Here is an 11,551-nt window from a genome sequence, read left to right as displayed (position 1 = left end):
ACACTTGCGCTCCAAAACATTTCAGAGGGAAATGTCACACTGTATATTCTATTTCACTACCATTATCTGACAGCTTTCACTGCTATTTACTTATAACATGAAGATGTTGCATAAGTGATATAATACAATAGGCTTTTTTTAATTCAACATATTGGTTAAGATTAAACCAGTGGTTCCCAGTCTTTTGGGCTTTTGCTGTGGCAGTGTGGAGTCAGGGTCACATTTCAGTGAGATTGTGTGAGATTTGTTTACAGCTTCACCAAATAGAACTTTTACCCTTTGACAGTTTCACGTTGTTTCATCCCCGAATAAGATCCAGTGATTGAATGTCTCATAATAAGATAAGTTTGTAAGAATAAAAAAAGCATTGTTTTTTTATTCATCTTTACTTTACTGAAAAGTTAGGAAGGTCCAAAGTGAGCAAAATGTGTATTTTGGATCTCGTAATTCATCCAAATATGTTAAACCTGACCTGAAACTCATTTGAAAGATTGATTTGTTTTATCAATGTTATTTTCTGACCTATTTACACTTTGATATCAACTTCAAAAGTCGCCTGAATAATGAAGAATACAACTTTGAGTCCCCTCCTCACCCGTTCACGCTCCTGTATCTCTACTCTCCGCTGCTCGTCCTCCCGGCGTTTCTTCAGCAGCTCAAAGATTGCAGCACTCCAGTCAAGTGTTCCTGCCATCACATGGCCGCACACACACATCTACTGCACAGTAGAAAGTCATTAACATTGATGGCTCAGGTTGATTTTGGCTGGTCTTCACACACTCAGAACCCCTCTGTGTATAAACTCCCTGGGATAGCTGCTGCTCACCGATGAGTTGGGAAAGACTGGTGTCTCCTTGATGTTAGTGAAGATTTCCCGATGCAAAGTCTCAACGTTTTTACTCTTTCACTTCTTTTGTTAATTTAAGTTTGTTCAAACTTTCTCCTCAAACCAGGGGCCTATAAAGTTTCAATCCGTAGAGTTTAGGTAGTTGTTACCACACGGATGTAGGCTATGTTCAAGTGTTTTAGCTCTAGACGCGTTGTCCATGTATATATACAGTCTGTGGTAGAATACAACCTTTAACTGCCAAAAAAACTATCTCAAACATACAGCACTACAACAATTTCCAAAAAAATCAGAAAATCAGAAACCAACAGCACAGCCCTCAATACCTTTCAAATCTAGTTTTTTTTTTTTTACAATTAATCAGAGTCCACAAGAACAGCAAGGATGATCTTTATATTCATTCGATCTATTCATATATACATACTATTATATTATATAGATTTATAATTTGGGGGGTTTTGGCAAAAAACTTTGACGTCATCTTTGGTTCTAGTAAGAAAAATTTTCCCAGTACTGATCTCATGACTTGAGGCCAGTGGTCCCATGGACTATCCATGCAAAACACGTATGATATAAAGTGTTAGTAAAATTGAAAACCAGTCAACACATCGTGCGTGTTCCTCCCTGATTCATGAGGTCATGACATTTGATTGATAGATAGAGAGATGTGTGATTTTTAGCCTCTGTAAGCATAAAAAAATTATATCAATTAATATCACACCTTTCCCCTTCTGACTGCTGGACTGAGCATGGTTACACGACGTGATCCTCACCACACACCAGACTGATAGACACAGGCCCACATGATGACACTTTGCAGTAAACATGTCAGAATCAAGATTGATTGTGTGAAATTGTTGAGGCTACATCATATCAGAAGATTTAGGACTAATTTATCAAAGTCTGACAAGTTGTTTACATACAGAAACATGTGGAAATAAATCCTCACCGCCTCATCATTGGGTCATGCTATGCAGCCCAAACATCAGCCTTCTGCCTTTTGTTAAATCACAGACTGAACATATCAGAGTTTATTATAAAGAGTTTTCGCAGTTATTGAGAACTGATCTTGGAACCTCAGGTTCTTGACTCTTCAAACAGTAGTTGAACTCTGTGATCATGATGAAAAGACTGGAGCAGCTAAATAGAGCATGTCCTAAAAGGTTTTCTAAAGCCTTCGATTCTGTGGTCCAAAAAATTGAAAATTGAAATTTAATAAAATTACAAGAGAACAGCATTGGCTAGCAAACAATAAGATCGAACCCATCAACATTCATTTGCATCTGTACACAACTAAATAAGGCAATACCACCCTGAAGGGACATTTCTTTAAATAATATACAAGGGTGAACAACTGCAGGTGAATTAGACTTCATGAGATGTGATCAAGATGGGCGGCTGTGGCTGAGGGGTAGAGTGGTCGTCCTCCAACCTGAAGGTCGGCAGTTCGATCCCCAGTCTGACCCATCTGCACGCCGAAGTGTCCTTGGGCAAGATGCTGAACACCGAATGGCCCCCCATAGAATAACTAAGTGCTGCGAATAGATGCACTGTATGAATGTGTGTGTGAATGGGTGAATGTAGAACTGTACTGTAAAGCGCTTTGAGTGGTCATCAAGACTAGAGAAGCGCTATACAAAAACAAAGCCATTTACCATTACCGTCAATAGCGTCCATACTGCTGCTTAAATAGATTTGCTGATGAAATTGTTTTCTCAACTGATCTTGAGAAGTTTGATGAAGAAAGCCAGAAGCTCCTTGTCTCTTTCACCTTCAGTAAATCTCCATCCAAAAAATGATGAATATCAACGCGACACTCATGTGTTCACTGTTAAAACATCTTCTTCGACTTGTTATCTCCTTTAAGGAAGAGCTGTAGTGGATTGAGTTCATGGTGACTTGACTTTACATGTTCACACTGGGAGCCCAGTGGCACGTGGCGGCAGGGGAAGGTGGCATTAGCACACTTAATGGAAGTGCTGTGTGCTGTTATTTTTGCATAACAATTGACAGGTGCGAGCGAAGGGGCGATGCTGACTGTGACAGGAGCAGGACCAGGAAAATGCATCTGATGTAAATGTTTTTCATGAATACAGACACACGCACACACACCCACCCACAGACATACACACACACACACACACACACACACACGCACACAGGATGAGCAGCAAAAGCACGACCAAAAGGCAGTGGAGGGGAAAAACAACAACACGGATAGCTGAAGGCAGGGATGCCGCTGTATCCATTTTTGATGAATGAATGAATGAGTGAACGTCTCGCTGCACATACACACACGGTACTTTATTAATACTAATGGAATCATAATAAAAGCTTGTTGTGTGAGGTGATGGGCAAAGTGTGGGGCCGTGGAGATGGAGACATCACACCCATGTAAACACCAGAAGACCTTTTAACAGCTGAGGAGAGCGAGGAGAAGAGGATACGCCAGAATCTATAACGGCAGACACAAAGCCAATGAAGACAATAAAAAAAAACAGCAGACCTGTTCAACTTTTAATATTATTATTAACCTCAATGTTATTCATTAACCACTTACATGTTGATTAAGTTTCACATAAATGGGGATAAATATCATGTTTCCTATTGAGAAAAACCTGAGTTTTAATTGATCTCTTAGGTGAAATATAATCTGTGGGTTACACATTTTGATACCATTAATATTATGTATAATGTATATTAAAGGTTTAATTACAAAAATGTAAACTATATTATTGTATCAGAGAGACAAATAGAGAGCCTTGAGATACAAATCTATCAATGGACCCTTCTTTGTGGTTCAGTTGTGTGTGTTTGAACAGTGTCTATGCAGCAAGCATGCAGGCTGACCCTCCAATGTGTTGGAGCAGTTCTATATTGATATTCACCAGGAAAGATCCTCTCTATGAGCTGTTTTGAACAATACTGTTCTGTGAGCTGTTCGCAAATCTTCTATCAGACATGTTTACAAGAGTGTATAAACCTAATCCTCTGAGGATAACAGGAAAAATCCTCGTCATTTACAAATCTCATATCACGAAATTATGAACCATCGACTGTATATAAAGGTGGACGACATTAGTCGGCCCCAAGAGTGAAGCCAAAGTGTCTTGATCACCACCGCAAAAATATAATTAATTATTTGATGCCAAAGAAATGGGGTGAAAGGTCAACTGAGAATGACTCGCGATGAATCAAACACTCGTATCGGCCCCGTCCCCCGATCACTACCGACTCTGTGTTAAAATGGCGACGTTCCTATCCGGCATATTTTGGCTTCAAGTAACGTGGAGATCTCATGAGGAGTCACACACACACACACACACACACACACACACACACACACACACACACACACACACACACAATCCTGTCTTCGTGAGTTAAAAGGACATTATATTGACTTTATTACATTCATTTCCTGGAGACACCAACAATATACTTTAACTTGTACTTGTGTGAGCCGAACCGTAACAATTCACCTAAATTCAGCTTGTTCCCAATTTTTGGGACAAAATAGTTGTCCCCTTATTAGAAGCTGTCCCTAGTTCTTCAGTTTGAAATTGAAATTTGTCCCCACATGTAGTCTATGACAGACTCTCTCTCTCTCTCTCTCTCTCTCTCTCTCTCTCTCTCTCTCTCTCTCTCTCTCTCTCTCTCTCTCTCTTTCTCTCACACACACACACACACACACACACACACACACAGTTGAGTGGACAGGTAACAAACATTTAGATATCCATAATTAAAGGTCAACAGTGTGGTGCAAACAGATATTGAGAGGAAGTCCATGTTTATGCTAATGGCTTGTCAGACAGAGAGGCCAGCGACTCTCTGACACCATCTATTAATAATGAGACACGATCATAGAAGTGCACTTGGTAAGAACCAAACAATGCTGCCTCTGTCAAACAATGGGACCTGCCAGCAGCCTGACTGAGTGCTAGGGAATTGGGCTGTGTGTGCATGCGGTGATTGTAGGGAGTGGGGTGTATGAACGGATTTGTTTGTTTATTGATGTTTGTGTTTGTCTCACAGCAGTGGTCTTGTCCGGCCTGTTTGCAAACATGCTCGTACACAAGGTGGGACACGTCAGCAGGAGGATGCAGGCAACCGAGATGCAGGGGGAGAGAGAGACCGCTGTCTCCAGGAGGTGCTACGGCACACAACACCTCTGTAAAAAGACATTTTATGATCCCTCTCTGAACACTATTATTGTATATTTACATTAATTTCAAAGATTTGAAAAATATTTTTGTACCTGGGACAGCTATAATCAAATTAATCGACAATGGCACTCAGGAGAGCACATATACTGTACCTCTGCCAGGGCCAAGCAGTCCCCTTAAGTGCAATCCAGCTGCACCAGATTTCAAACACTCAAAGAAATCAGTCAATTTTTTCTGATTCTATCTCCGTTTTTTTGTATCTTAAATTAAACGATTTCTAAAAATGTACCTTCTTTGGGTCCTGGTCAAGATTTCTCAGAAGTTGATTGTCCTACAAAAAAACTGTTTGAAAATCTTGGCTCTGGTCCGGGTACACGGACAATGGTGACCTGACAACGTTCCTTTATTCAGAAAGTGGGAGACTGTGAGGGGCCGCAGCCGACTGCACAGTGAGCAACAAGCAGAGCGGCAAAGTGAAGTCCTGCTGGTAGTGATATCATTATGCTGTGTGTCCTGTCTGGACAGGGGGACCAGAGTGAGGTCAGAGGGTATGGGGTGTAATCTCTTGATTGAATGGGTTTGTGTGTATGTGTGCACGAACATGTCTTTCCGTCTTGCTCGTTGTGTGTCTTTGTCTCCGAGAGAGTGTATGTGTGCATCTAGATTTGTGTGTGTGTGTATGTGTGTGTGTGGAGGATTAGCGTGCCTCTCCAGTCCTCTGGCTGTAATCAGACGGGACATTGGCTCCATGACGGCCCACAGCCCCCACCACCAGCCACTGCGGGGAGCGCCTCTATCCCTTTCACCCTGTCATGTGTGTTTGGCTGCTGGTCTTGGGACCTTGGCGGTATGTTAAGAGTTAAAACAATTATTCTTGCTCACATCACAGAGTCCCTTAAAAAGAAAGGGGCTTCCTAGGGACAGAGTGACAGGAAAAGCAGGGAGGCAAAGATCTTCATCTGCACCTGATCCTGGGACGCGAGTGCTGCTGCTCGGCCTGCACTACATTTTATTGAAGGATGTTTTGAATTGTTCTAAAAAGTGAGAGTCCAGCATGAAAGGGAACGATGGGGTCGGCTCCATCAGGGTGACGGTTTGAGGGTCGTCAGATAAACAACCATCACTGATCAGGTTAGTCTGAGCCCTCTGACCCTGCACTGGCCTGTCTGCTGTTAGTTTGACCCTTGACCTTTCCCTTTTGTCTTTCAGACGCAACATGCAGGACGACCGAAGCGCACCCACCCGCAGCAGCGCACACACTCCCTCGGCCTCTTATCCTTGACAGCTCTTACGCTCATATTAAGATGTACTTCAGTGATTTCAAGGCTGTTTCAGCCATAAACTCTCATTTAGTGGGGAATTAGCTTGGGTCGGAGTCCTGTTACGCTACTGTGCTTAACAGCATTAGACCATTCTTGTGGCTTTTAAATAACAGCAAGGATGGATAGTACCATTCAAATAAACCTCCACCATCCTACTTTGTTGCGCCACGTGTAATGGCCAAGCATTCATTGTTTTGCGTAATTGCACTGCCATCGTGATGTCGTCTGAGTGCTGTGCAGAGCTCTCGGATTCTAATTACACATACTTATGGTTTGCTATATTACGATGTGCTGAAGAAAATGGTTTTATGCATCATTCATCCCATTTCACAATAATGGCCTCAAGTTTTTTGTTCTGATGAAGCTCTAAAAATATCAAACATTTACCCAAGGACGTGGGACCAGCTGCAAAGCTTAAGTGAAAAGAAAAATATCCCACACGCTCAGACTCAATTTTTATATCCAATGTCCAAACATCATACTTGCATTAATCCAAGCTTCCTTTATCCTCTGCGGCATCCTAGTATAATAGCTGTTTTATTAGACCACACCAGTCAGGACAGAATAAGCTGTCGCCTTTTTACTTCCACAGAGACGGAGCACCATCAGACCCATGGAGACAAAACATAATCAACTTTACCAATTACACTCCATCTCAGACCACTTATTCCACGCAGAATGGCATCACTAATGCTGCACATCTCACAAGTGCCTCTCAGAGTTCTGCAAGAGACTCCAAATACACATTTATATATTCACGACTTCCGACTCTAATGAAATAAGCTGTAAATAAGTCTTGCACGTCTTTAAAAAAGCTTGTTTTGCAGGATAAATTGCACTTTGCATCTGCACTTCAGCTTTAACATACAATACAGCAGAAACATTAGCAGTCCTCAGATACCCTCCCGGTTTTGCAGCTTTTGAAAAAACGTATGCCTGGAGGCCAAATGAGTGACATTTCAAAATGCCAGTCTTCTCCTTCTTTTTATGTCTGGCGAGCGTGCACATCTGGCGAGCGTGCACGTGATCAAACAAAAATAAAATAAACGTGTGTATGTTGTCGTCTGGACTCTGTGCGTCTGAAAGACCATCACAGACGAGAAAGTTTGGATAAGGATGAGAATATGTAGAGGGCAGGCGGTGTGTGTGTGTGTGTGTGTGTGTGTGAAAGAGCGAGTGAGAGGCAGGGTGGAGATGTGGGGGGTGTCAGGGAGATAACGATAAGCACTACTTAGGCTCTTTGATCACGAAGGTTCATCCATCTACTGTCCAACCAGTGTGTCTGAGAAAGTCCTCCGCAGATGGTTTATACACAACCACACACACACACACACACAGCTTTGTACAGCTGTCTTAGTGAGGACAATCATTGGCATAATGCATTCCCTAGCCCTTTACCCTAACCCTAACCATCCAAACTAACTGCTTAATCCTAACCCTAAACCTAACCCAAACCCTTAACCTACCCTGACCTAACCTAACCTAATTCTAAACCTAACCCTAAAACCAACCCCCAAACAGTCCATTAAAGGGGTGTCACCAGCCAAAATGTCCTCACTTCATAGGTTGTAGACTCAAACTGGTCCTCACAAAGATAGCTGTATAAGAGCACACACACACACACAGACACACTGTTTGATATTATTTTACCACTTTACCCAAAGGTTTATTCTCCCAGCTGACTCCCAGCTCTGTTACTGTACAAGCAGGCATGAAGCGATGCAATCCGTCTTGAGAGCTAGAGAGGCCCCCTGAGATCTTGCTCCTACTACCCCCCCCCCCCCCCCCCACCCCCCCCACCCTCTCTCCTCGTCCTGGCCTGGCCTGAATGTGACTGGAGACGAGGGGTTAAGGAGGAACAGACCCTCTGAAGAGCTGCCTGCTTAACCTCTGACCTCATGGTTTACGAGAGAGGGAGACGGGAAGAAAGAGAAAGAGAGGAGGGAGAAAGATGTCGGACACCTCGTAACAGCCATGTAACCAAGCTATTAAATGTAAATCCACCGGATTAGAAGTTCGAGGATTTAACAGCCTTTCTGAAAATAAATCTCTGTGTTGTATCTATCGATCTGTTTCTTTCAAAATAAAGCTGTCACTGCTGTAAACTCCGAGCAGGTGTACGGTGTAAGAGGTTAACTTGGCTGTGAGAGAAACATAAGATTCCGGGGGAGACGAAGGGAGGGTGAACAGCGGTTTGTAGGGCAAACTGTAAGAGAGAGGGAGGACCACCACAGCACCCCCACACACCTCCCTTTGTCCTCCATCCCCAGCAGACCCCCCTCCCCTCCAAGCAGCAGGTTGACAGTGAAGGGCTCCAGCTGGTGAAGACTGAGGATAGCAAACAACCTGTCACAGATAAGAGCAGGCGGACAAGGTATGCACTGCGCCCACGCCATTTTTTTTTTAAGGGGGGGGGGGGGGGTGCTCGCTGCTAAGTGGAAGAGATGGAGACACCTTATAGCGAATAAGACACATGGTTAAACTTAGAACAATACTTTCTACATTGTTGAATGGGACTGTTGGACAATTTTGGGACATCGATTTTGGGAGAAGTTGCAGGTTAGGGCTGTTATATATTATCTTATACGAGAGCGCGCACATCCAAGCTTAATGGCTGCTGGATATAAGTGACGAAAATCTGAAGACGAGACTGTGTCTGCACAAACGTTTTCCCATTAACTTGTTTATTTCACCTCCCAGGTAAGTGACGTTTCGGGTACAGGTCTGAAGAAGGACCCACGAGGTGAAATATATGTTTATGGAACCAGCAAGTGGTGTGTGGACATTCTTGTCTTCTGGTGCCGTTATCAGGTCCTTCATATTCATACATGCGTTGAAACTGATAAACTGCACTGCACTTAAAAGAGTTTCCACTCCCACGAGGCTGAACTTGCTTTAAATAACCGGACAGGAATGTTAACAGTCCGTCTCTGCTGCGTTTGTGATCTGATGACAAAGAAGACGACCGCGAACCATTGACTTACACAACATTCTCTCAAATCTATAAATTTCTGTATATAAATCTGTCTTTATTTTCCATAGAACAAAAAAAATGTATCACAATTACTTATCACCATTTGGAGATTGAGGGTGAAACCATGAAGGGAGCCTTCAGAAGAGAAACAAATATCTCTGAACAATACCTTGTTTTACAAGGTGACAAACAACAAAGCAATCTTTTTTTTTTTCAAAATCTAGAGTAATAAATACTATGAGCAGGAAAAATGCTATAAAACACAAACATCTTCATCTTTTACATCTCACTGTCACATACACACTCTCACACACACAAACAAATCAAACACATATCAGAGAATGACGAGGATCTGCTCTCTGCACACGGATGGAGTACCTTCTCACATGTTACTGCATGTAAAACACCTGGGTGGAAAATATAAAAACACTGCTTCAATACACAAAAATTAACCATATTTTGCACAACGGGAGCCACAGATGTTTCTTCACAGTGAACCATAAGGATGAGGGTCTTACCCAGATCTGCAGGGAAATGCACTTGACCCAATCTAGTCGTAGTTTAATGCTGTATTGGTATGGGCGGGATGCTTTAGATTCAAAATAAAGAAAGTAATTAAGAGTTGGAGCATCAACATGATCAGCACTGTGGGTCCTTGTGTTTCAAGGATCAACATTACTCATTAAACATTCAGAAACAAACAAAAACGGGCAATCACACGCAGACATGAAACCCGCTGCACTCCAGCTCGGACTCGTCAGCTGGGGATGGAAACAGAGACGCACGCTCATTGGCTGGCTGCTGGTGAGCGGAGAGGGATGATTGGTCGGCTGGGGGTGACTGAGAGGACAGCGGTGACAGCTGCGTGAGGCTGAGATGTGCATTTACCCAGAATGCAGTGGAAACAGTGTTTACAGGTCCTTCAGCCTGTAGCGTGGTCTAAACAAACTGTTTATCTCTGCAGTGCAGTCCCCGCAGCTACTACCGCCTGTCTCATTGGAAATTAACTCATAGTATCCTTGAGCCGAGCTGACACGGGCTTTACATACAAAGACACACACATGAACACACGCGCAGACAACTCATGCCTTTTCTCCTTCACTGAGACTGAGCATGGAGCCATGTTTTGCTCCATTAAAGAGAAGAAATAAAATGTCTCCCTCAGGCTCCGCTCTGAGAGCTGAGATTATTTTGGTCTGTAAATGTTACTGCCTGTCGACACTGGGTCACAAGTTACATCCTTGACAATGCAAAGAGTGGGAGTCATTGAGAGGGGAAGTGTTCAGGGTCTGTCCGGAACAGGGCTCACAGTGCAAACATTTGGACGACACCAGTCTTTGAGTCATGAAAAGATGATGAACAACAACTTTGATCGTCTTGCGGTTATTATTATTTTTTTAACATCTGAAGCTTCAAGTCCAGACAATCCACTGCTCCATCCAGCACAGGGGGAGACATGGCTAATAGATGAGAACTTTGTCACACAGCACAAGATCAAACTTTTCACAATTATGATACAAAGGTATGTTTATGTTGCAGCATGTTCCAGAAGAACAGAAAGAAGGGTCACTGAGTTCAACACGTGGTGTCATCTGGACAGTCATTCAGGTGTGTCCTCTGGCGCGGTTAGGAGGCTGCACTCCATTCCGGTGGACACCTGATGTGTGTGTGCGTCTCCAGCGTGTGGTACAGAGGAGGAGAAAGGTTGGCCGTTGTAGCGAGGGAACTCTCTGAGAGGAGGGCTGATCTGCCGGCTGTGAATGTTTTGGGAGCTCTGCGATAGAGGTCCGGAGCTCTGGCTCTGATAGGGGTCGTGGGCGATGTGCTCTCCCAGCAGCTGAGAGCTCTGGTGGGCTATGGCACTGAGTCGAGAGCCCTGAGGGCTGGAGCTGTAGGGAGGGTGAGGGGTGTAAGGTGGGTAGGGCTCCATGGGGGTCATGGCAGAGGGGAGGGGACAGGCGTATGACCAGGATGCACAGTTGAGTTCGTCCAGTCTGGGCTCTGAGCTGGCAAACATGCACGCCTGACGCTGTCCCATGTCTGAGCTGTAGGGGGAGTCGGTGAGGCCCAGGGCAGTGTTGTTGGGTAGACTGGTTGGAGGAGGAGGGAAGGATGAAGGGTGATAGTAGGACTCATCCTCACTGGGTGAACTGCCACTGAAGGGTTTCTTGTACTGGTGCTGACGGTTTCCTGAAGGGCAGTTCTCCTCCGCTACAGACACACACAGAGAACATATTAT

The 11,551-nt window shown here is 43.8% G+C and overlaps 1 pseudogene; it reads right to left on the bottom strand.

Annotated features, from left to right (window-relative positions):
* Window positions 1-9,371: 9,371 nt before the first annotated feature.
* The window catches only part of LOC128438464 (T-box transcription factor TBX5-like), a 6,124-nt pseudogene continuing 3,944 nt past the window's right edge, over window positions 9,372-11,551 (bottom strand).

This window comes from Pleuronectes platessa, chromosome 4 (genome assembly GCF_947347685.1).
Source record: "Pleuronectes platessa chromosome 4, fPlePla1.1, whole genome shotgun sequence".
Classification (NCBI taxonomy): Eukaryota; Metazoa; Chordata; class Actinopteri; order Pleuronectiformes; family Pleuronectidae; genus Pleuronectes; species Pleuronectes platessa.
The sequence above is the reverse complement of the archived record's forward strand: the minus strand, read 5'-3'. Positions and strand labels throughout refer to the sequence as shown.